General features: G+C 40.7%; 1 protein-coding gene across 1 annotated transcript in view; it reads left to right on the forward strand.

The window, feature by feature from the left end:
* Positions 1 to 1,339: 1,339 nt before the first annotated feature.
* The window catches only part of grik4 (glutamate receptor, ionotropic, kainate 4), a 164,094-nt gene continuing 138,985 nt past the window's right edge, over positions 1,340 to 26,448 (forward strand). Inside the window, exons 1-2 of the mRNA XM_061280706.1 lie at positions 1,340 to 1,443; positions 3,446 to 3,748. The gene's annotated coding sequence lies outside the window, so the exon portion shown is untranslated. The remainder of the gene's footprint in view (positions 1,444 to 3,445; positions 3,749 to 26,448) is intronic.

Consider the following 26,448-nt stretch of genomic DNA (forward strand, 5'->3'; position numbering starts at 1 on the left):
ATGCCTTTGTCCCTAGACATGCTAAAGCGGCATGCATGTAACTAAACAATTATTTGTGATCCCAAAGTGCCTTATGTTTAGTGTTTGGTGTAGTGTGACAACAGCAACTGTGTTAGTAGACCTTGTCGGCGCACATTGCATTGATTTGATTTAATCTTCTATTTCTTACAAGGAAAACTAACTCTGTGTTTTCAAGCTTTTATTAAACGTGAACAGAATATTTAGCACCAATATTGGTGCTTTGAGATTTTTCTTCTTTTTCTTTTTATTATATGCAAACACCACCAAATTACATCTTGGTGCTTTGAGATTTTTGTTTTGCAATAATATGTATGAGGCCCCGCCACTCTAAACACACTATTTTGATTAATATTGCATTTGTGGAATATGAATTAAGCCTAAAAAATCCACACGTTGTTATCCATCTATGCCTTCGATGAGCGAGGTTTTATCTGACAAGTAACTGCCTAGGAGTCATCTCTTGAAAAAAGCGTAAATGCAACATTTATTGAGCACATTTTCACAATTTCTTTCCAGCTGCTGATTGCTTCTCATGGGAACGGCGTGTACCAGGCTTGACCGCTTCTTCACGTTCGACCTTCTGCTACACTTCCGACTTTCCCCACGCTCCATTAACGTCACATACGCGCAGACTTTGAGCACGACCTCAAAATGGAACATCAAATGTGAGGTGTTAAACTGCAATGCAACACGGTGCAGAGCATTACTCCCACTCTGGAAAAATGACCGTGACAATATGCCTTGACATTCCCTTGCATATTTCTCCCACTTGGGGGCAGTAGATGCAACAGTGACATAGGGAAATGGCAACTGGTTAGAAAACTGTTGCTTGGATGAACTCCATGTTAGATCAATCTTCCGTTTCCCAATCGCGTCAGAAGTTGACTTGTAATTTGTCATTTTTGTGCATTGGGGATCCCAGCAGCCTGGAAACGAGGGGTTACCAGCATGGTGCGCGTGGGAGCGCTTTTAAAAAGGTCCGCTTCTTGTTCTAAAAATAGCCCTCCACTAAAACGCGTGTAGCTTTTTTTTGCACTCTAAAAATAAAACAACCAAATTTTGAATATGATTTTGCTTTGAACTATTTTTTTAAGAGCAGTTGCGCCACCTAACGGTTAATGTGTGTTCAAGCCAGAAGACTTAATTATATAAGGTGCTTTCGTGAGGAGGAAACATTTGACGCGGAAACATTGTCAAGCGCGTCTGCAGATTGCATAGTGTTTTATTTATGGCAATCAATTTGTCTTAATAACAAATATTTGGATGTTACAATTGCGCATGCACCTGAACGCAACAAACGAACCGAGGAAAGAAAGTGGCACCGAGACGGAAGTCATCTAAAAGGAAGTCAAACAAATCTTGCATATTGTCCTTCATGCTGAATGTGGATCTTTCTTAAGAGAAGCCAGATAGCGCCTAATAGTAAGTCTGCCACCTTTTATATAGCATTGAAAGGCAGCTTGGCAAACTGCTACCTGCCAAAGCACTTAATGTGCATCTGTGATGGATTTTCTCTCCGTGTGTTCTCTGTCCTGAGTATGCTCATGTGATTATGCCACTTAAAAAAAGAAAGCCTATCTAGCGGCTCATTTGATCCCACGCGAAGTGCCAATGCAAAATTATTAACTCTCTACCCGCATTAGTAGGAGGGACACAAATATCCTATTACAATCCAATTTTAATTCCGCCCTCATATAATAGTGCACGATGGAGTCCCTCTTAAAACCCTTTCTGCACCATTAATAGTTTATAAATGACTTAACACAAGGTGCGCAAATTAAATTGGCGATACGGCACAAATTGTTGTGTGCATTTGTGCTGATTGCATGATATTTCTTTTATTCAGTGCTGCTGAGCCTGTAAATAGGGTCTTGGCTATTTCTCCACGGTGGATGAGCTCTGTGGAATAGAGTAGCTGTGATTCAGGAGCAGAGCAATGCAGAACAACAATAAAAAAGGAAAAAGATTCATCCATGATGTGCTTTGGAAGAAAACATCCCTCAATGGATTTCTCTTCCATCTTGCCAACATGCGAGTGGGCTGCAGTGGTGTGACCTTTGTGAACTTGCATTCCTTCCCACCCAAATGTTGACAGGTGTACAAAGTGCAAAGTCGAGGTTGTGTGTTAATTGAAGGTCAGTAGTAGCTCCTCTCTGGAGGTTATGATGTATTTTTCACTTCTGTCAGGTGGAGGGGGGGGGTGAGGAGTGCCACTCTGCTGCTGTGTAAATGATACTCGTACATCTCCGAGACTCACTGGAGGGGAGAAAAACAGAAATGAATGTTTTATTTTTTTCTAGTGAGGCTGGCAAACCCTGCTCATATTTCAGCTCAAGAGAAATAGTGGATGTAGTAGTCAATGTATGATGGTCTATAATGTCAAATGTATTGATTTCCAATACAATAGACTCGAGGCAACTATGCAATGTAGGTGATGTAATGCTCTCAAAGATCCAGCAGATGGTGCTGCTGTTAAAAGTGTTTGTGACTTTATGTACAGTGGTGAATCAATGCATATTGGGGTCAGGAATTCATTTTGGTGGGGTGAGAGGAGGCTTGCTTTATTATCGACAAAAATGCAGTTTCACTGATTTTATGCTTAGTCCAAAGCCTTTTCTCAAATACGCTTTTGTCACAGTGCCATCTGGTGGCATCTTGGTGCCAAGCAGCCGTCTTGAACTGTGCGGAGTAGCTTCAACATTCAGGTAATCGCTTTGCCCATTGATTCCGAAACAAGGAAATAATCGGTATCGGCAGCCTCCACGAGTACCCAATACCTAAAAAATAAGATATCAGTACTCGCTCATTTCTACTTATTTTAACAATACCAGTTTTTGTCCACGATATATTACAATCCACAGTCTCAATTTTGTTCCTACCCTTAGTTCGGGTCAAATTTGCCTTCCTCCATTGTTATTTGTTACCTTGCAACTTTTTGGAAATGTTTTCATTTGTCCATAAAGTAAAACATCAACTCTGGAGTTTTTATTTTATTTTTGGTCCATATGGACACTTAACACGCACCTTTTATGTTATATACGAATCCACACGTTTGAAGAAGAACAGATCATCGGATTTATGTAGGATTATACACGTTAACGAAACCGATTGCTTTTTACACCTGATCAGATGCGTTGAGAGAGACACACACACACACACACCAGTAATCTCGTTTGTGCGTGCGTGTGCGCGCGCGCAAAGAGAAGGAGAAGGCGCTCGCCTCCTGCGCTTCTGCTCAGTCTGCTCTGCGTCCTTTTAGCGGACTGCAGTGGATGCAGTCGAGCTGACGGGACTACACACACAGGCGCACACACACACAACTACTTAACATGTAAAGGGAGGTTCGGAGCGTTCATCAGTTTGGAGTGTGAAGGAGAAAAAAAGGCTCAATGTCTTTTGGAATGTCTCTTTTGTTTCTCCACAGCGGGATACGGGATACGCAGCATGACCGGTGCGCGTGTTCAAATGAGCCCAATTGATGATGTGGACCCCCGGCGATGTGATTACACTGCGATGGTGAGCCAACATGCAACTCTTCCTCGGCTTTCTAGCGACTGCTCCTCTTCGAGGATGATGAGCAAGGACCTGTGTGCATATTTGGATCTTGACTTTTGAACGAGAATGAAGAACAAGTGCACGACACTCGGGCTTTGAGGTGCCCATCTCTCAAGGAGGAACAGTTGTCTTCTTTTGGGGGAGAGGAAAAAGCAAAGGAACAGAGAAAAAGGTAAGATACTTTTGATTGTTTTATTCCTGCGGTATGCTGATTATTTAAATGCTCTTTTACTCCTTAAACTTGGTCATTCATCTTCGTCCTACTTGCTGCAGCCCAATTAGTAGAAGCTCATCTTGCTCTCCCTCTATCTATCTATCTAATCGGCTCTCCCTTGTGGACCAATTTAGCTTACCGCCACCTTGAGATGATGGTCAACATACGGTTTGGGGGCCATATATGGATCGAAAGAGTATTTAATGTGGCCTACCATGCAATCAATCCTAGTTGACATTTTAGTAGGGCGCTCAGAAATAAGAATACAAAATCGTACATTTGATTTCCCACCAGCAACAATGACCAAACAGAGCTTTTACATATTACCTGTCTGTGATGTGAATCCTTTTTTGCACGAGGCATGCAACGCTCATGGTGCCCTCTCTCGGTATTTACTACGAGGTGGGTCTGTGCATAACGTATCTGTTTATGACTCCCGTGTCTACAAATAGCAAAACATGAATGCTGCCTAATTAGGACTCTAGGCAGTAGGATGTTGAAACAACAAGACGTTCATGGGAGGCATCATTTCATAGCCTTCTTAAGAAAAAAAAAAAGTCTGGAAAAGGCTTGCTCGAGTACTTTGTGCGTCGATCCCGCAATGAATAAATGCCGTTAAGCAATCTGGCCGGTGCTCTTCAGTCAGATAGTAGTTCAACAAAATCAATTTGCAGGGAAGAAGTTAATCTGTTGGCAGTTTTAAGTGGAAGCAGTGTGACGCAGCCTTGGAGGATCACAAAGGCTTTGCTGCACATATGACAAAGTGCCTCTTAAATTGTATTTGGAAGCAAAAAACAGTGTTTCATTGACTGGATAATAAGCCAATTTTTGATTAATAAGCTAGAATTGATCACCATGACAACCCTCCTCTGTCCATATCATTTAGTCACTCGCTTTTTCCAAGATTGGAATCACGCCTCGGTGTTCTAATTTGGTCCTCTGATGTATGAGCTCATCACTAGCGTAATAGCTTGGTTACTCAAGTCATGTTTCAGCATTGAATAAAACAAGGGAAAACACAAATTTTAGCGAGTGCATTAGAATTTTATATTAATTGGGTAGCAGTAAATTGAAAATGACTTGGGAATTATGCTATTAGGCTAATGGTATAATGTACGTGGAGGCACTTTTAATTGGTATTGAAGTTAATGAAAGTGAAGTGGCTCAGCGGGAAGGGCAGCAAATCTGTTTAAAATCTGCAATTATTTGCTTTCGGGATGTGTGGGACACCTGTTTTGTGTATTAATTATGTTAACTTATTAGTATATCAGTTCGGCTGATTTGGTTTAAGAAAAGGGTGGCAAGCGTCTTAGAATGCTGATACGGGCAGAAATGTTGCCTAAGAATTCAATATGTCACATTATGTTAATGTTTGTATTTGATTATGAGGGCAGCATGATCATATTTTGCATGTACTTTACAATGTCAGCAATTTGTTTGCTACGTTCTCAAGTGCTGGCCACACGTGTTGATCAATATTCATGGAACATCACAGCACCGATGCTTCAAATTGTTTTCCCTTAGTACTTTTTTTCTTGTTTGCTTTTAGTCACTAATGGAGGAAAATTCACATCGATTTTAAATGTTTGTCACAACTACCAAATATATATATTTTTTCCTTCAATTTAAGTATGAGTATCGGCAGCCTCGACGAGTATCGATACATCCAAATTAGACCGGGATCGTACCAGAACAAAAATTTGGTGTCGTTACTCACCCGTGTTGGATTGATGCCAGCTCATCCGTGACCTTTATCAGGAAATTAGATGGATAGAATACTATCAATTTCCTGAGAGAAATTCTGCTTTGGGAGTAAGTGCAGAGCCCCACTAGTTCCAGCAGGTGGTGCTATTTTGCTCTTTCTCAAGTATGACGAAAAGAGCAAAGTATGTTAGGATTGTATTTTGATTCAGAAGACGCTTAACCGACGCCCTCAATCACTTTTGGCCGACGAAACTAGTACATCTAACATTGAAGACGCATTTCATATTAAAACACTTTGTTGTTGGTAGCGCACATGATTCAAAGGACTACATATTCTCAGGCGTCATATTGGGCGCTGCTTTGTATGGATTTATGGCGTTTATGGCACAACTGCTAGTACGTTATCCAATTTCACTTGCAGTAAATTCAATTTTTGGGTCCCCTCGAGTGGAGTTTTATGGCGCCGCCCGTCCCCATGTGGCTATTTGTGTGCTTGCTTGTGGTATTTTGACAGAGAAACTGCAGGTGGCAGGGCTGCTACTTTTGATATACCTTCACGATGTTAGAGAAAATATTTCCTCCGTTGCAAATGTCAGGATGAATATTTATCAGCATAGTAATCCCGACGTACGATTTTCTTTTTAAGGTTAATTGATTAGTAGCAAAGTGATTACTGGAGCAAGGAGGAAAAGATCTCTCCCTTGTTGTCCATTCAGATAAGCACGTCTGAGCCACATATACCAGAAATGACTGATGTTGGATGACTGAAAGGTCAAAGTAATAAAGCAAATACGTTGGCTGATGAGAGATTATTATTTTTTTTTTAATTCTCACAGAAGCGTAATTGGCTGTGTGTGCGTCCATGCGTGTGTGATTGTGTGTTGTGGGTGGCGAAGTTGGACCACGATCCAACAACTTCATCAAGCTCATGTTTAGGGAGATGGTGGAACATCGTCAGCCTCAACAACGTGTAGTTACCTTATTTACATTAGCATCACAGGCGACCTTGAGAGATGGACATGTACGTCAATCTCACTTTTACCGAGGTGTGTACGTGACATGCTGAAGTTGTGAATAGTTATGCACACCATTTTTGAAGAACCTCTATTCCTGAAAATAATGCAAAACTATTTCAGTTGCCGTACTGGAAACCCGCCCACGCTCGGCCTACATTATGCGGGATGAAATATGTTAGTTTGCCTCGATGTCGATACTCCTCAATTTGCATGATAAAGAAGTCAAACTTGGCAATGTAAAGTGGTACCTCGTATTATCAAACTACTTTTCCACGTTGAAATGAATTGAAATTATTGTAATAAATACAGTCAAGTTAAAAAAAGAAAAAAAAAGCATATCTTAGTGAAAAGATGTCAAAGTCAAGGCTTTTTTGCCTTTTTGTATATTGTAAATTGTCTGCCCTTTTCATACCAGTGAGATATTGCAACATTTTTTAAAACCCCACTTTGAAAATAACTTAGAAAATTCTGTGTGTATGCAATAATGTCATTAATGGACCCATAAAGGAAACCATAACGACAGTGTGGCCGGCAACAAAAAATGAGTTTGACACCCCTGCATACAATAACAAAGATAAAATACAAATAAATCATTGATCATACCATACATGCAGTAAATCGTCAACAGAACTCTGACTCACAAACGTGCTGGGTGGCAAAAATAATCCCAAGGCAACATGGTTATTACAAGCCGAGCCTCTCTGGGTTTGTGTGACATTTCCTGTCTGAGGTCTTCACTGATCACCTTCAGGTTAATTAGCATCACGCACTGCAGCAAAGTTTGCGAAAGCGACAAACACACCTCCGTGGCGTCCGTATCTGTCTCTCTTTGTTCACTTAAATATCTGTTGCCACATATTCTATCGATTTGTTTTGTTCGTCCCTGACGCCTGACACCTTTTGTGTATTGACAAAGCGGTCTTGATAGTTTTGCGTGCTTCTGCACACAATGAGAGGTGGAAGTAAGCAGAGCTGTATATTTCAACCTCCTCCAGAAATGAGATTTACCATCAGTTTGCTCCAATAATTGTTCCACACTTAAGTGCTCCATATATTATCGGAGCTGTACTGAAGGCGGCTCTAAAGGTGAGCAATGAACCAGAGGCAGCCCGGCGTGGAATAACCTCAGCAAAATATATGTTTTTTTTTTTTTTTTTTTTGGAATTACCAGAAGCAGACGCCCATAGAAAAGCAGCTATACTTATCATGTTGAGTGTGCTCATGCAAGCGGAGTCATTCGGTCCAAGGTTACGCCAACAATGAGACTTGCATGATGAAGCCGGCATCCTAATGATGCTCAGGGATGTCTCACCACTTTGCGTTCATAGACCGCTTTATTGAAGAAGGAAAAACCATCAAGGAGGAACATTATCTCCTTTCTTTAAAGACATCTAAAAATGCTAAGTAGAAATAAAAGCCAATTGTACTTGTCTAAAAAAAAAAAAAAAAAAAAGGGCTTGAAAAATCTTTGAGCGTTTCAGTGAATGGCTTGGTGTGAGCAGCAATTTTTTTTTTTTTTTTTTTAAATTTCGAGGAGCAGTTTTCTTGTTAGTCTCTCAAGGGTAGTATTAAATAATAAAAAATGAATTAGTAGGACTGCTGCTATTAAATGTTTCAGGGTTGAAATATCCTACTGCAACTTCTATAGAATCAAATATACAAATAAAAAGAGTTTTTGCTTGCAATTATGAATATGAAACATTTGATAACAAACAACCATATATATTTTGAATGAACCAGCAATTAAGTGCCATCCACTTACGGTGTAGTCGCATTTGGCGGTACCTTCGCCAGCTCACTCTGAGTTCAAATGTGAGTGCCTACAGCATATGTTCTACACAAGCCGCTTACACTCTTCATCCATCACTGAAGAGAGTAATGACAGGTAGGCGAAGAGCTGATTGCGGTCTAGTCTTTTTTTTTTTTGGTCTAATTTTTGCAGCTCTGTTGCACAGTATCACCGGGATTAGGTTGCAGCCGTGTTGTTGAAAACCGACTGCACCATTTTTTATGTTCTTCCTTTCAGCCCTTTTTTTTTTTTTTGGTCATGAAAGTGCATGTCGTACGTGTCCTGCCTCGGGAGGTTCTCATCTAACTGTCTATAAGATGATCCATATCCACTGTGTTCCTTGTCAGCTGTTGAGACAGTGATGAACGACATGAAGAATTTTTTGCAAGGCAGGTTGCCATAGATAAAGCACCTGCGTGGTTGCTGACCTACCTGTGGCCAAGAATAAGAACTTGGACGCTGTAAATATGGTGACTGCGATATTCTGCTTCATGGCGATTATGACAATTTTATTTTTTTTGGGTGGAAAACATCGCAGGTTACCGAACAAGAACTTCTTCATTATTTGCTTAATTACCGTATTTTCCGCAGTATAAGGCGCACCGGATTATAAGGCGCACCTTCAATGAATGGCCCATTTTAAAACTTTGTCCATATATAACAGGGGTCCCCAAACTTTTTCTTTTGAGGGCCACATAACCTTTCCCTTCTCTGATGGGGGGCCGGTGTCAGTTTGTAACAGAAAAAGTGTGACGATCGTAGGGGAGCGTAAAAAATTTATTGTTTTCCAGAAAGCCACACATAACCAAATAACGGTTATTTAATAACCCTTTCCAGGCTCTTTACAGAAAAAAAGTCAGGAAACAAATAATAACACTATTAATGAAATAAATAATAACTAAATAACCCTCTCTGAGTTCTTCACAGAAAAAACAGGAAATAAATAATAACTAAATAACTCTCTCTGGGTTCTTCATAGAAAAAAAAGCCATGGAACATTAACTTTCTGTTGTGCCATGCACAGTCTTAACAGATAAAAGTTCAGCTCAGTTGTCAGAGCAGAACCTCTCTGACACATATGAGCAGTCTCTTAAAGTTCTTGTGTTCCTTTCTTATAATCCTTTTGTAGGTTCCAGTAGGCTTGTAGACACCGCTGTCTTTTTTGTTGAAGTTTGATAGTGCGTCATAGTCTGGAGTAAAATTTGTTGGGGCAATTCTTAGGCGAGATCCGAGGTGTTGGTCCGTTTACCTCGATCTGTGACGGGTAGATGTTGACGTTAATGTGGCTGAAACTGCATCTGAAAGCTCAGCGCGCGAATTACAAGAATGCTGTCGTCACAGCCCACACTCTAAATTCGGGACTGATACAAATAGAGCGCGAGTGCGCCATGTCCGTACACGCACTTGTGAGTGTGCACCGAGCTTTCTGGCACGCCTTCCGGTAGTAAATGCGCAGGCGAGCGCTTCCCCATCTACTGGGGAAACGCAGTCATTGCAGGCAAAATGACCAAAAAAAAAAAGTTTAATACAATTTGTTCAGGGTTGGCGGGCCGGAGTAAACGGTCCCGTGGGCCGTATCCGGCCCGCGGGCCGTAGTTTGGTGACCCCTGATATATAAGATACATTTGGCCTGCGTGGCTCAATATTGGTCCATGTATAAGGCTTATAGATTATAGGATATAGGATTATAAGACGCACTGTCGGCTTTGGAGAAAATTGGAGGTTTTTAGGTGCGCCTTTTAGTGCGGAAAATACGGTACTATGTTCTGTTTAATGACTGAGCTATTTTTAAGTGTTTTATTGTTTACAGACTGTTGTCACTGGGCTATATCCGACTTCCCCATCTCTGGTTGCATTCAAAGGTGCACTGATGCTGTTGTCTCAAGTTGGCACACATTTCTTAACAGCAGTCAAAGCGGCGTACTCCTAAAGATGGCATAGACATGTAATTTCCCTTTGCTCTTTGTTGACACAGATAAATGGTCTCCCTGCCGCAGTGTCTGACTCATTATTATGTTACAAGCGAGGCTAGCTTTGCACAACGGCAAATCAATAACACATTAACGTAATAAAGGATTTGCAAGAAGGCAGGACAGACCTCACTCACTTTTTCGGAGGGGGCGGTGGTGGTGTTGGGATAATCGGCTATGATTAACGTCTAATTTCACAGATGGCTTGGAATGCCACCAATTTGCTTTTGACAATGTAACGCAACTTGCGTGACATTACACCGCAGCTGCGATTATTCTGTTAGAGATGAGCATAGTTCAGTGATCGAGGAATAACTTCCTATAGCTGGGTCTGATTGCGTGATATCTGTTGCCATGGCAGCCAGTCTTTACCCGCTAGTTTGTCATTGTGCTGATGAGCCATTACATTTAATGTAAGAGCCAATCAATACTAGAAAATAGATTGCACACTGCCATGGTGCCTCACGTACATAAGGGAGCATAGAAAGCAGCATACATGGACACAGATGGTATTTTCAAGGCGGAAAGTAAATGACTAGCCTAGCTTGTAGCTAGCCTTTTACAGCAACTTCATTAAAGTCTGAACGGTCTGTTAAAAGTTGTACTTTTAAATTTTTTTTAACCTTTGTCGACATGTTCTGTTATTATTTGTGTTCAAATTCTGTTGGCTTACAGTTATAAGCACTGAAACGTTGCTATTTGCTAGGCCTCCATTGCATTTTGCATTGTGTATTAGCATTAAGCTAGCAGACCTTTCTGTAGTTTCCTGTGGTGGGATCACAAAAAAGCAAAAGGCACTTTTTTACAAAACACAGATGCTTACTAAAATGAGATTTGTTGATGAGCTGCAAATGTTCTAATTTTGCGGCATCATTTTTGCTCATGGTAGATAACGCCAATATTTCCGCCCTCATCAGTCTGTCCATACTGTTCTCATTCTCGGTTTTGGATCAGTGTACGATTATGTTAAGCAGTGTCTCTATTGTGATTATCACCACTTCTGTGTACGTGTCTCAGCCTATTGATGCCAGATGATATTAAAAATTCAGCTCGCCTCCACTCGGCCATGAAAAGTAAATTTGTCCAGTAAAATGTTCAATTTGTACGAGTCGCAGACCTCAAGCGTAACCTTGACGCACAAGATCGGAACATTCTCACATTAGGAAGCTGTTCTCGCACGCAGTTGAGTGGGTTGCACTTTGCTGTCAGACTGTTTTCTTTCAGCCCTCGCAATACAAAAATACTTTATGAACTTGTCATAACGTGTCAGTGTGACACACCGTGGCACTAGTAAGACAGTTGTACCCATGCTAACATACCGGAGATAAATTACATGCGGCCACGTGAACTTTTCAGAACGTCTTCATTGTATGCTATTCCAACATAAATATTTATTTAAATATTTATTAAAAATTTTATTTGATAGTTTTCGATAGTTCTTGAGGGTGTCAGAAGCGGCGTGCACTTTAGTCCGGCCACCATCTGATCACAGGCCATAAAGTCCCAAAATATTTCACATCTATAGATAATTTGGAGTCTTAAAATGAACATCTTGACTTTTATCACAAGTCCTAGAATTCATTGCCTTAGCTGGGGCAATTGTCACACTCTTTAAAACCCTCAGAACATGCCAAATACCTAATTGGCATTCTGTACTCATGTTTCAGTATTGTGATTTATCACCAGGAGGTTCAGTTATGCAATATCATCATCAGTGTGGGTTTAATATACTCCAGGGAACATGATCCTATTGCACTAACCATTACAGGGAGACATATTACGGCATTGTGGGCAGTATTTTAAAGTTAAACTTCTCCCCCCGACTGTTTTTCAAATGATTGAAATGCCGACTTTGATATTTTATAGAGGGATGTTAATTTGACATGTTTATTGTCAAGTCTTGTGATTATTTAGTGGCATACAACTGCAACCACAATTACAATACTGTCAATAAAGTGCTCAAGGAAATTCTTGATATCCCCCCCCCCCCCCCCCCCCGCTTTACGCGAACTAATAGCTAATAGCTAACTGTGAATTTTGAGAGCAAAAAAAAAAACCTTGGACCATGCAGTGTAAATCATTCCACATATGTTTCATGCTCCTCCAATTGGCCAGTATGGTTCACGAGTCACCAAACACGTGCCCGCCTCCGCCTTGATTGACATGCGGCGTTGCAGCGGGGAGCAGTCAAATGGAGACCCACTATGCCCTGGCACTTTTTAATCATGTACTCCGGGCTGTGGCTGATAAGAGATGTAAGGGCGATTACGGTTCAAGGAGAACGTCCTTGCGTTCGGGGCCTTGGGATTACGTCGCTTCAACCGTGTTCTGACTGGATCACATCAGTATTCCGATGAAGGCCTCCTCGGAGGGGTTACTGGAGAGATTGGGAACGTAGCACGGCCGGCAGAACTTGAATGGAACAGACGAGGATTGTGGTTAATTTGAACTTCTTCCCTTATGATGAGTACAGCAGAGAACGGTATATGTGTTAATAGCTTTTTAGATACGATGAGATTGGACGACCTCGTATCTGTTGGAGAATAGAATGGCGTCGACGTTCCTGCGCAGAAGGTGCAGCGGGCGCGATCGACAAGTCACCGCGTGGCCTTTTCAGATAGCCCCGAGTCAAATCATCAAAAGATGGTAGTTAACATAGCGAGATCAAAAAGGGGCCAAAAATAGCGGAATCATGTCGAGCCGTGCAAAAACCAACTCGCTCTGGAAGAATAAGATGGTTAAATTAACTCCTTCCGTGCCTGAGGATACGGCAGCCGCAATTTTATCAGTGGCGGGCCAGTGAATTTGTGCTTTGTTGGCGACCAGTTCAGTTCAGGCTCCATCCTCTATGGTGTTATTAATTATTTAGGTTTTATTCTAGCAAGACTCTGTAAAGTGAAGTCAGAATTTTTTTTAAATGAGTTTTTTTGAACTTGTATGTTTATTCATCCTCCATTAACAAAAGTCGTTTTTGACATCTTGGCAATTTTTCACAGTCTACAACCAATTTAGATGATAAAAAGAACGTGAGGAGAAAAAGATCTACCATCATAAATGTGCTCTAGTAATGAGCCATTCATTATACAAGCAAAAATGTGCTGAAAAAGAAAAAAAATCCATGTTCAAACCAAAACAGAGTCGCAGTTTGTGCTTGTTGGTCTGATGTGGATTGCTTCATCATTAGTTTCCAAAAGGCGATCGCTTAATAACTGAGAGATGTCAGAGGGTGGAAGCTGTAGTTTACAAACAACAAATCATACTGGACTGTTACAATTTTCGAAGCCAGATGCATCGTCAGTATTTTGTCGAATAGAACCAAAGAATATATGTTGGGCAAATTCAAAGCTTTCAAAAGTATTTGTTGCCAAGTGAGCTACAAGCTTTAACTTCATTTTGTTTGTTTTTTTAAATGCAGAATTCTTCTAAGTCTGGAGACAGTCTGGATGAAATAGTAACACCAGTAATGAGAAATGTTAAGCAGTGGGTGACCCCCCCCCCCCCCCCCTCTTCCCCACACCACACTAAGCCACAATGATAATTCATCAGAGGTCGACGATGTGCATCCAGACTTGCGTAAATCTCGCCCTTCCCGCCCTACCTGTCACGACGGGTGCTGCTTGAAATTTTGCTGGCGTCTTTGATGAGCTCAAATGTGAAGAGCGATGAAACAGTGCTGAACTGAACTGATTGCTTTAATGACCTGGATGCTCATCCTGATCACAGTATGTGACCTGCAAAGGGGGAAGAGTGCTCCGAGAATATGCTTTTTAGTCGACAAGCACATGTTCTCCACACACACACCTCCTCGGAGACACTATCATTACAGCACCATCTTTCTTGACCTTTTCCAGCAAGACATTTGTAAATGCATGACTAATTTTTCTCAATAGCCTGCATTAAGGGATCAGTATAATATTAAGAAATAGTGTTCCAAAATGAATTAGGCTGAGTATATTTGCCAGCTCAACCGCCTATCGGATTCTAATTACTTTCCCGAAAATCATGTGTAGGTGTTCCGCAAGCCTAATGATGTGATGTCATCGATCCGACAGTTTTCTATAGCACTTATTATCCTCGTTAGTCACGGATGATCTGGAGCCTATCACAACTGGACTAATTTTTAGGCACTATTTTTTTTTTAATTAACATGAAAAGAAAATCTTAAACGTTACAGAAAAGGACATACAGACTCTGGAGGACAGAAAATTTAGATTCGACGTCTATAACCGCCAATGGCAGTGAATGAGTTAACCTCGAGACAAAACATTTTGTCACAATAGCTTTTAGCGGTGTCACAATAGCCGTGGGTTTTCGTACACGTTTTTACAGAACTCATCCTCCCACGTATTATCATCCTAATTAACCCAATGAGTTGATTGGGTAGAAGAAGGTCTCTCAAATTGATGAGTTTATTGCAGGCAATTATTGTGCCGCCCTTCCTGTCCCGGCGTTATCGGCTCATGGCGAGAGATTTGGATCAGCGGATGTGAGGCCCAACTGTGTGTTCTGTGGAGTCGGCTATCGATTTGAGGAGCTGCGGAAGAAGTGGAGAGGAAGTCGCCGTAGGTGAAGATTACTGACTGGAGTAACGTAATGGCCTTCTCACAAAACCGAGACAAGTTGTACTGTCTCAGTTTTTGTTTTCCATTGAAATTCTTTGGCACGTTTAAGAGGTAAAGGTGTCACAAATACCGTATTTTCCGCACTATGAGGCGCACCTAAAAAACCTCCAATTTTCTCAAAAGCCGACAGTGCGCCTTATAATCCGGTGCGCCCTTGTATATGAACAAAGTTTTAAAACAAGCCATTCATTGAAGGTGCGCCTTATAATTCGGTGCGCCTTATAGTGCGGAAAATACGGTATGTTAAAACAGATTCTTATTGTTCTTCCGAAGTTTTATTAGTGAGGTCATAGCGCATTTTCTCGCTCTGTTTTACAATGAGGGCAACCGGCCAATTTGTGTACAAACTGGAGGCACATTTAACAAAAGAAATGCGTTATAGGTCAGGTGCAGCTGCCTCTTGCTCTCTGAAGACACACACACGCACGCAGATACACACTCTTTACGCAGAGATGTGGAGGAATCCACAAACACGCAGTAGACCTCGTCCGGCGTGAGCCATAAAAGTGGAGTGAATGCACACAAAATGGTGGAAATAATCAAACAAGGTTATGGTGTGTGACGTATGATTAATTACCCGGAAAGATGGTTGCTTTTTATTCCGCTATTGAGGTACACCCAGACTCTTTTTTTTTGGCTCGTCAGAGGAAGAAAAAAAAACGCTATGAGTTTGCACAATGTATCATTGATTATACTTACGGGATTGTTTTGTCTGTTGGAGTGGATCAAGCGTGAACTCTTTGCATTTGTTCTCTTTATGAGCTGTGTAAATTGTGTGCATTTTTTTTTTCTCCACGGCTATAACTGTTCATTGAAGACTGCAGCGAGGTAATCAATTGCTAATGCTATTCGGTTACACCATAGACTCGAATTAGGAAGTCAGCCAGACATACTTAAATGCATAATGGATGGCCGCAATATTAATATACTTGAATGTGTGGGACAAGAAGGCAGTACTTAATTTTTTTTTATAAGAGTGCTTCATATGTTGTCGCCTAGAAGAGTTTTTCATGCGAGTAATTACTGATTATCATATTTTGAAGTTATGAAAGTCACTCAAAAGACTAGTGCGTCATTAAATACAAGATCAAAAAGACTCATTCAATTTGGAATATTTTGCTTATATTTTTTTATTTAGTATTATTTATCTAATTATTTTCCCACACAGTAGTTAACGGAGCAGTTTTTGGAATATGTCAAAATTACATGCATCCAATAAAAAAATAGGGTTGAAAATTGGATCGACCCAAACAAAACAACTCATTCTATTGCACAAAACAACGCCCCCAAAAAATTGCAAAACAACCCGCCCACCCCCTGAGTCCAATTTCCGATCACAGCACATTCAAGTGTCCAAATTTGGGTGACGTGGATTGCACAGGAGTAATTCTTTTGTACACTGGCGAGCCCCTGTACTGGCATTAAGTGCATCATTGCCTGCTTGAGCATCAATGAAACAGCTTGCACCTCTTTACTCTAACAATAGGCTACTCAAATAAACTGCACCTACTTTGCTTTCTCCCTTGCTAGTCCCATTTTTCTTTCACACTTTGGTTTGTCCTTGAAGTTATTTGCAATGTCCTCTGAATTATGCGGCAGCTTCTTCGAGGTGAATCAAGCCCGCTTAATTACATCAACTTGATGGCTTCGTATACAACTAGGTTAGGCTTCGCCACAAGTAGGCGGACAATGTGACCCGTGCTGTAGATCAACCAGCTGAACGGCTGTTTGGGGACAGGGTCCTGTCTGCCTGACTGAACTTCATTTTTCTCCATTTAGCCCCCCATCTCACACCTGTAATAGGGTGGTGGTCCACATGAATGCTCACAGCACCGCTGGGACGGGGCAAAGCCGTACTGCTTTGTCATTAATGACAGAAGTTAACACATTGGCACCGCTTCACGATTGGCGACATTTTAGGAGACTCACCCTTGGCATTTCTTCGCAGACGCAATGACAATTAGTTTCTGTACCGTCATGTGATTGGAAGGTTGGCATTAAGTTGATATTCCACATTTGATTCTTTTTACATTAATAGTAAAATGTCATCTTTTCATGGTCTCCCTGGGCTTGATCGGGTTATCTTCAGAAGTCTCCTTTAGTAGTTTGATGGTATTTCCTCGCCAGTAGCCTCCCTGGCTAGACTTTCTCCCATGTGATGTCTTTGCCCAAAACAGAGTGTCGTCGCCAGTGAGTTAGCAGCCAGACGGGCAAAGAGCCAAGACATTTTGTTTTCTCGCAACTGACGAGCCAGACTACGCCAAATCAAGATCAGGCCAAAAGCAATGCAGCGTTGTGGTGTTGTAAATGCACAGGTTAGCTAACCAGCAAGTATCGGATTGTTTAACCAAGTTGCCAATGAGTGGATTTGGAAATTTGGTCCCGGACAGAAGCATGCATTCATTCATTAGCGATGAATCATTTAGTTTGACATAATTTAGTGATTATATTAGTTGACTGCTGTGGGGTGTTTGCAGCTCTGCTGACACGGTGAAGACTTGTTGTGTTTTTTCCTCCTGGTTTATTTCTGATGAGCGTCAACAGTAAAAAGGTAGCGTGTGCACCTTGCACAAGCCCTCGGGGTTGGTGAGCAATGCTCAGGTCTTTTGCTTGGACAGTGCACATGGGTTGTAAAATCAGGTCAGTACATAGAGCAAACGATAGCTTTTCAGTTGAAATGCCTGGAAACTTTGTAGTTCTGGTTAACCTCATGCCAGGTTTGGACTCAGCGAGGAATCAGTCCTGTAAAAGAAAAACATAATTTTATGCCTGATCTGATCACGCCACATCCCGTGATACTGATAAGAAGGCAATCGTAGGATCGTTAAATTTAAATGGGTTGTCACGGTGATGATTTCGAAACTCACAAACATAACAATACATATATGAAGCTGGTTTTCTTCCAGATGAGCTGTAGGGCGAATAACCTTCCTTAACGCATCCCTGCAAAGGGCCTCATTGTTGACAAGGACTCCTGACGTATTGTGCTTGCTTTCATTGAAGGTCAGACATGCATTTTGCAGCTCAAGGTGAAAATAAGGTAAATATTGTACGTTTTCATCTGACAGTGTGACTGGTGGGAAAACAGCAAGTAAATACATCATTTGTATCTTTTTGATGAACATACGTTATGACCTTGTCACCTAGCAACCACATATGACAGAAATAAATATTGACAACCCATTTTTTTCCCCCCCTATACCTGTAGACGTTCGTATGAACAAAACAGAGCTGTCTGGTTTGCACCGGATAACCGGCAATCCAAGCAAGCCACGCGCCAGGTCTTGTGGGAGTATCGATTGAATTGACTAGGGCGCTTGAGCGCCAAAGAGCCACGCTGTGAACCGGGTCCTGACAGAAAATGGAAGAAATAATAGCGGAGGGTCACAAATGTAATGGAAAACATTACAGTTCCATTCTTGACATTGGAGTGTTTGCCATCAAAGCCAAATGAACAGAGCTAGCACGAATGAAATCTTTTTTCTTTGTTCATATAGTATTTCTTAGGTTAGCTGGATATCAAGTTTAAAAACAATTCTCGGTACAACTCCCCCAAAAATGAATTTGGTCTTGGAATTCTCCCGTGTTTCACTCCGAGCTTAGCACATTCATTACCTCACTGCAGTTTGTCTTTTGAGCAACCCTCCCCTTTGCCCCGCCTCGGTCTTTTCCCCAAACAAATGGCTCCTTAAAACATTTCTTCCTACCACTACCCTGTCATGTTTTTGGCTGCTGTGTCTCCAAACTTGGTGTTTGGAAACTGTGCTGTTTTTTTTTTTTTCTCCTCAAGATGACTTTGTCTCTCAACCTACTCCAAATATGATGTAGATTTCTATATAGAAAACAATTATGTTTATATTTTATATACTTTATAGATCAAACATGTGCAGTAGATTTATTAAGCTGCAGAAATGCAAGTTTTATTCTCCCCGTATTTTTTTTTTAAAATCTAAATATTCACAGCAGGATAAGGATACAAATCACGACACGGTTCCTATTAATCAAACAGTCAGTTTCCAAAACATTTCTACAAGTTAATGAATGGGTGGGGAGAAAGTGACCCCGACAGCACTTTGCCCAAATTAATTGTCTTTCCTTGGAGCATACCAATATTAGGACAAACGACCGCTCGATACTTTGTGTGTGTGCCTAGTTGCACTAATCTCAGCCACTGGCAGGAATTAACATTTCATCTTATTTCGTCCCATCCCTGTCTGCAAAAATCACTGACTGAGACATTACCACTGTCAGTCTTGGCCTTCTACAATAATTGTTTTACAAAGCATCCATATGTTTTAACTGCACTTATTTTCTACATTGCACTGAAATGACTGGCCTTTTTTCTTTTTCGAATCCGAACGACGCCGACAGCTTTTATTTCCCGGCAACAGCAATTATGTTGTTGTCGTCAAAACAAACACCAAACAAAAAAAACTGAAAAAAGATGGTTACTGAAAACTCTTGCTGGCTGCTTTAATACTTGATGCCTTCCCCGGCAGTTCTGTAAGCCTTCACGGAAACATGCTGGCTCAGGTCATGCTGACTCACCCCTCACAGCGAGCGAGCTGAGACTGATGGCTTTTGTCCGGCCTCAGGAGACAAATGGATATCAGCTCCATTTTGCTAAATTTAAGACCATTTAGATAATATTGGCAAAGCATTATGTTCAACCACGTTATCTTAGTTAGGATATTACAAAGACTTAATTAAAATTACGATTTGTCTTCAGGGTCCACATAAAATGATCTGACTGGCCGTATCTGGCCCCCGGGCTTTGAGTTTGATATCTAAACTGCTAAATTGAGAGAACCCCCCCCCCCAAATGACAGATTCCCAATACCACCAACTTTGAATGTTGAGCTTTTCCTTCCCCTTAATAGAATTCGAACTAATCAGAGAACCACAGAATGACCGGTTGGTGTTAGAGAGAACAACATGGCCACTCCAGTTGCAGCTTGATGTGAATGCGTTGGGAGTGAGGCTTGCACTCCCACCAAGAAAGCTCCGGAAGCAACCACTGATTACTCCTCGTGCTGCAGCTGCTAATGATTTATTTATTTGGAAATTACAGACGCCTGGAAGAGCTGGGCACCATTGATAAGGGAACGGAAGAATGAGCGAGGGAGAGAAGAGGTTGGAGGTTCCTCCTACCTCAGTGTATATTTATATGTACGACTATGCCTGAGGAGCAACACCGAAAGCTGCATCAAAAGGCTAATTGTCGTATTGACATCAGTAAAAAAAAATCTTCTAGTCGGATATTTTCCTGATGGGAAACGATGCATGGGTGTTCATGCCAGAGGCGCTACTCTGAACATATTGCTCTTTGATCATACCGCTTTTCCTGATTTTGTTTTTTGTCCATTAGTATAAGAAAATGTGAATTGGAAGAAAAACTCAAGTCATATTGAATCACATTTCCTTATCATCTAACGCCAATACAATGCAGCCAAAACCCAATTTAATTATCCGATTGTCAGATGCCATGTCACGAGTGAACACCGCCAATAAAAGGTGAAGCCAGATAAAGGCCGCCTCTCCCGCTGTCCTAACGTGTCTTTAGCGTTTTCTTAGCACATTGAACTGGGAACCAATTCAGAATGCACAGGTGATGTCTAGTTAGGAATAACTGAGTCTTGTTTCCATGACTTCACAGCAGCATTCTGAATCAATCGGGGTTTCGTCCTGACACTAACAAAGGCCCTTAACATCAGTTTTTTTTCAACAAAATGTTTTTCAGTAGGCTGAGACAATGATGTTATGTCAATTTGGACAGCTTGAGGACCCGGAACATGCAACTCGCCTACGTATGGAATTTGTCTCATTTGCTGTGCGGGCCGCATTGTGGTCATAGGTTCTTCTGGAGGGCCATTATGACTGTCAACCCAAATCAATGTATGAGCACTTCATATTATATACAGTAAAAGCTACAAAACAAACTGACAAATAACTTTTCAAATCAGACAAATATTTTTAAAAAAGATATTAAAAGTGAAGTCAATTTGCAATTCCAGTAATGACACTAGATGCACAATTTGTCTTCGCGGGCCACATAAAATGATGTGGCGGGCCGTATCTGGCCCCCGGGCCTTGAGTTTGACACCTGTGGTTTAAATAACAATAAAGAAAAAAATGATCTAAATCTAAACAATTGAGCTCAGAACAAGTAGCTTCCCGGACTCGATCATAGATATCCGCAATGTCTTTAGTCATAATCATATTCCCTGTCTGTGCCTGGATATCTGCATTGGCGTCGCCTATAGAAAATCAGTTGGTGTGTCCTGATCATTGGTCTCTCTCACTGAATGACATGAACATTATCAAGACGAATGTTTCAAGGGTGCACGTCATGCGGTGGCCTCACTATTCAGAGGAGTCGGGGAATGTGATCTATTACCCGTCTGGCTTGACACCAGGCTGCCATTACCAGACAAACTATCCCTAATTCAGATACGTCTACTGACTTTTTTTGAATGTCTGGATCCAACTTGCAATTTAAGTCGAGGGGGGTGAGCATGTCAGGTATGGCTGAATTTGCTTTGAAAAAGACGTGCAAATCAAACCGGGATCATGACCCGACTGTTTTCTGCAGGCTTCTGGTTTTCACCACTTTGTCTTTGCTGACAACATGGTTGTTAACATAAAAACGGAAGAGATAGACTATGACTCTATATATTTTTTTCTTCTCTGTCCTATGGATCATCCTGTCAGATATTCACCGTTGTCTTTTACAGAGCGCTTCGGTGCTCTCGCTTCCGACAAGGAATTTCACCTCGTCAGCACGGTGCCTGAGCTCTTCCACAAGTGTTTGATTCAACACCATCACCTTCCACCCCATCAAGCAATGTGTGCAAAGTCATTTCAGGACATAAGAAACACAGGAGTAAAAAATATATAAACTTGAGCTTGGATACAATCCTTAAAATGAAGTTACTCGGATAGGAAAGTCAGGTCAATAAGCGTTATGGGACTGCTTTTGTCCAAGTACTGCTGTAATCAGTGTTCGGACAATAATTCCTTTCGTGCTATTGACTACTGGTACTTAACCGATTGACAAAACAATCCCGAAGGTGCGGCGCATTATTATTGCGGATTTTAATTTGGCAACGCTGTTTCTGTTCCAATTCCAGTGTCTTGAGAGGTTCTGGGTGTTTTTATGAGGTAGAAAGAAGCCATGTAAATATGTTTCCGATTAGATAAGGAGGATTGTGAATAAAGGAAACGGCTTCAACTATCAACCTCCAAATGGGAAACGGTTTTATTGTTTTCCTAAATGGCAACTTCATAGGGTCTGTCACCCAAATGACTCCTGCTGACATTTTCGTTTAAGTTCTATTCAGCACAAAGCGGCGCCATATCACTACGTTTGCTCGTATAAGTTACCTGCGGAGTGTTGTCGAAAGCAGTTTGGTGTTAATAAAACAGCTTGAGTCTGGCGGGTAAAAAGTTCAGCCCGTTGAATCTTTTTTTTTGCTTTTCTTCACCCCATGATTCCAATGTAAAAAACAAAAGGCTGTAACCTTTTCGTTGATTACCCTGCTCAACGCCTAATCAGTTGCTGATTTTAAAAAATCTCTTGACTTTTTTTTTTTTCTTCCCTACATCACATCTTTTGAGATTTAATTGTTTGACCTATATAAGCTTTTTTCAGTCAGCTGACATTGGCTGCAGTTTTCTCGTAACGTTAATGAAGACAAAATTAGATATAGATATAGATATATATAGATATAATCATCCTGAGTGACGAATAATTACATATTGTAAAAAAAAAGACATTGGCTACTTACAAACACATAATCACCCTCCTTTCCAGTCGACAGGTTGTTTGCACCACTCTCACTTTCAAACAGAAAGATCAAGTAGATTTTGCCCAGCATAAACAACATGCGAGAATGTTCTGCATTTTAATGATATCTTAATTGAGACGCTTGACCTTTTAAATGACGGCAAGATATGCTAATAAGCGCTGATTACGAGCACAGTAAGAAACAGAGACACGGACGTGCCAGCAACGTCAATGTTATATTTTATCTTGTAAAAAAAAAAATCTGGTAGCTTCTCGCCTGTTTAACATATAAAAGCTTTATTTCATTGATTTATTCTAGTCCAGAAGTTATGCTTAAACTTTTGAAGGACAATTTTGCATTTCATCTTTCCAGAATTCTGGCCATAAAGCATAAACGACAGGATGTATCTTACAAAGTCATAAAATATACTTCATTAAATTGGAAATAAAATTTTAACTCTGACTTTTTTGCAAATGTGCCGAGTAAACTGCCATAATAATAAAACTTAATGGTCATGAGTCGGTTAGACAACATCATTCGGATTTTTTTTTTGGTTTTAATTTCAAATAATGAAACTTGCCAATATCAGTAACTGAATGCTTTATAATCTGAATGATCGCTGGCCAAAAGTCGCATTTAAATCACAATTATTTGTCAATCGCTGATCAAAGCTTCATCTCCCCTTAATTTGCCATCTTGATATTTCTTTGCTCGGGAAGATTTAAAGTATGCTTGTCTCATTTGACCTTTTTTTTCCCCCCTCATACATAAAAATGCACGCAGTATAATTACAGCAGCGGCATCCTCCCAGATGTTACAAGACGGCAGCGGCAGCCATTAACATATCGTAGCAGAGCTTTACAAGTCATCCTCTGTTATGATTAACGAGTTGGGACTCTACCTATGCTAGGCAGCAGCGTCGCGCAGTCCATTAAACAAATATTAAGAGTGTGACATGTCCATGTCATGCTGAAGTGGCCTCCATTAGTAGCATAAAAGGCCTTTTGAGAATTGTTATTTTCCAGGAAATATTTTTGGGGTAATTATTCAAGCTTGTAGCGGTATCTCTGCATTTGGATCAGTCTCCATCTCAAGTAAATCTCCTGCAGTGTTTTATTCTTCTATCAATTTAATGATGACTGTAAAACACATTTTAGCCCGCCTCGATCTTTTTTGGCAGCTAATCATCATTTCAAATGAAATTGGTGTGCTCCAGTGGAGCTGAGTCAGTCCCAAAGTAGACTCCATGAGCTCCTTAATGGAGATCTAATGAGGGTCTCTAGTCTCTGATCTATTTTCGTTGAATGTTTGCATGCTGCGAACGACTTTGCATGATGACTTAGCATGTGTTGATCACTTGAGTGGATACCCGGGACACTTTGAATCTGTGGTAAAAAACTAGACCAGAGAGGGTCACAAAGACCGTTTGACCGTCCCCTGGAAATTCCGCTTTGTCTCGTCCTTGCCTTGCTTTCCCGATTGCGGTGACACTCTCATGTCAACATCTTGCATGATTGAAGTGTAAAGTGAGCGTGGGATTGGTGCAGAATCGGGTCTATTTTGTTCAAACAAGTCATCGCCCTCAGCTGTCAAACTTTATGAATTTACTTCATCACTCTGTTGGAGCGTTCTGTCTTCGTTTTGGGTGACACGGAGTTAAGTGTAAGGTAATTGAGCGATTCTCGGGCTCATCCAATTTCTTCTCGTCTCAGCCTTCTCCTATGTGCGGTGTCTACAAGGTGCCACCTCGTCATAGATCTGCTTTAACGTGTTATATAAGCAGCACTTGGTCGAGGTCGTCTTTCTATTTCGGAGCTGCAAAGTGTGTTCACCTTCCAATATGATTCTGAGAGGCAAGGAGACAAATGATGTGATTGTTGGCCCTTAGTGTGAGATATCACATGTGGCAGGGCAATTTCCATCATGGGCTGTCTAGCACAGCTATTAATTTTTCATTTTTGATAGGTAAAGATTTTTTTATTTTATTTTTTTGAAAGCCTGTCTTGCTAGTCCAACAATGTCAGTGAGATTGGTCTGGTTCTTATGAGGAATCAATCACACATGGAGGTGTCGTCTGACTCAAGTTCCTTTTTTTTTTTTAACCTCGACACCTCGTCTTAGAGACGCTGAGTAATTGAAGGTGAAATGCAGTGCAAAATCGGGTATGGAAACGGTTTGATGTTAAAATATACGGAAGTAACAATAACAATAATTGTCGTCGTGTTACGTTTTTCAAAGCAGCAAGTGATTTCTTTTCCAAAACATCACATTTTTGCCCGGTTCAGCCAAGCACAACATTGTGAATGACATAGAGCATGTTTTGCGCCTCTGAAGCAATCATTGGCGGAGCTAAAGTGGGAAATATGCTTGGACCCCCCCGGTGACATGTCAGATAATTGACTTTTGGGTATTTTCTGATATTATATAAATTTCCCCACATTTGCCCTCGTCACCCACGGGGAACATTCAATGGATGTTTCTAAGATTTTATTTTGTAATAATTAAAATAAAAATCGGCGTACCTCCTGAAATATTCTTGGTAATCTAATGCTACCCCCAAGGAAAACATGCAAGTGGACCCAATAGGAACACATACATTTTAATTGTTTTTTATTTGCTGTTCTAATGTACAAAAACAGTTTTTCAACATCATAGCAGATTAAGAATTATTGTATTTGATTATTGTAATTGAGTGAAACCTATGCCATGTTAAAGGCATGCGAGTTTTATTTATTAGTTTGTATTTATATTTGTTCATTCCAAATGTATCTCAAAGCAGTTCCATCCATCCCAACCTCATATCACCAAATTGGCTCTATTTTTCCTCTGTCCATTTTTTTTTTCGAACCACATTCGCTCCGACGCAGACAACAAATAAGTCCCTGAGAAGTGAAGCAGCACAAAACCCACAACAGCCTCTCATTATCCACTAAATAGCAGCAGATTAATTACAATGACAGTGACAGATGGCTTGTTGCTGGATCATTGAGATGGGACCCAGGGGAGGGCCGCAAACATCACAGGTACAGAACGGTGACTCCACAGCCGCCTCGCGTGTCCTCGACAATGTGCTAACCTGGCTGACAGACACATCATCTTCACTGCGCTAGGAGGCAGCTCTTTTCCTCCAAAATTCACTTGAACATTAATTCTGGATGAAGCCTGCTGTTTTGTGAGCTGCCTAAACGATCATGAAAAAAGATCCCTCCGTCCCTGCCACTAGTCCACAGTGTAAACTTTAGAGAATAATTCATTCATGTTGAATGTTCGGCGGTCTAGTTCGCACTAATGGCATTCTTAAGTGAGTCTAAAAATGTGTCCCCAAAAAACCCAACCACTGCAATAGAATTTTTTTTCCTTTGCCTGTCTTAGTTATTGCATTTCTCATCAACATTTTCCCACCCACTGTAATTCTCACCAATTATCTGTTTTGGAGTGGGCCATTTATATGGGTGCTGAATATAATAACAAGTGTGCACTTCAAATGATAACAATGGCCTTTTTTTTTTTCCTTATGTAGAGTTGTCATAAAATAGACACTATGCTCTGCAGTGGCAGAGCAAGTCACTGAGATTCTCACTTAGATCACTGAAAATTATTATTATTATTATATTGGTTTTATTATATTGTTTTGTTATTATTATATTGGTTTTATTATTGTTATTACAATTGTTTTATTATTATTATCATTATTTTTTTTTATTATTATTAGTAGTAAGATTTTTAATTGGTTTGGTTGCAGTCTTTTAATCCATGTTTTAGAAAAAAAA

Source organism: Syngnathus typhle, linkage group LG6 (assembly GCF_033458585.1).
Source record: "Syngnathus typhle isolate RoL2023-S1 ecotype Sweden linkage group LG6, RoL_Styp_1.0, whole genome shotgun sequence".
Taxonomy (NCBI): Eukaryota; Metazoa; Chordata; class Actinopteri; order Syngnathiformes; family Syngnathidae; genus Syngnathus; species Syngnathus typhle.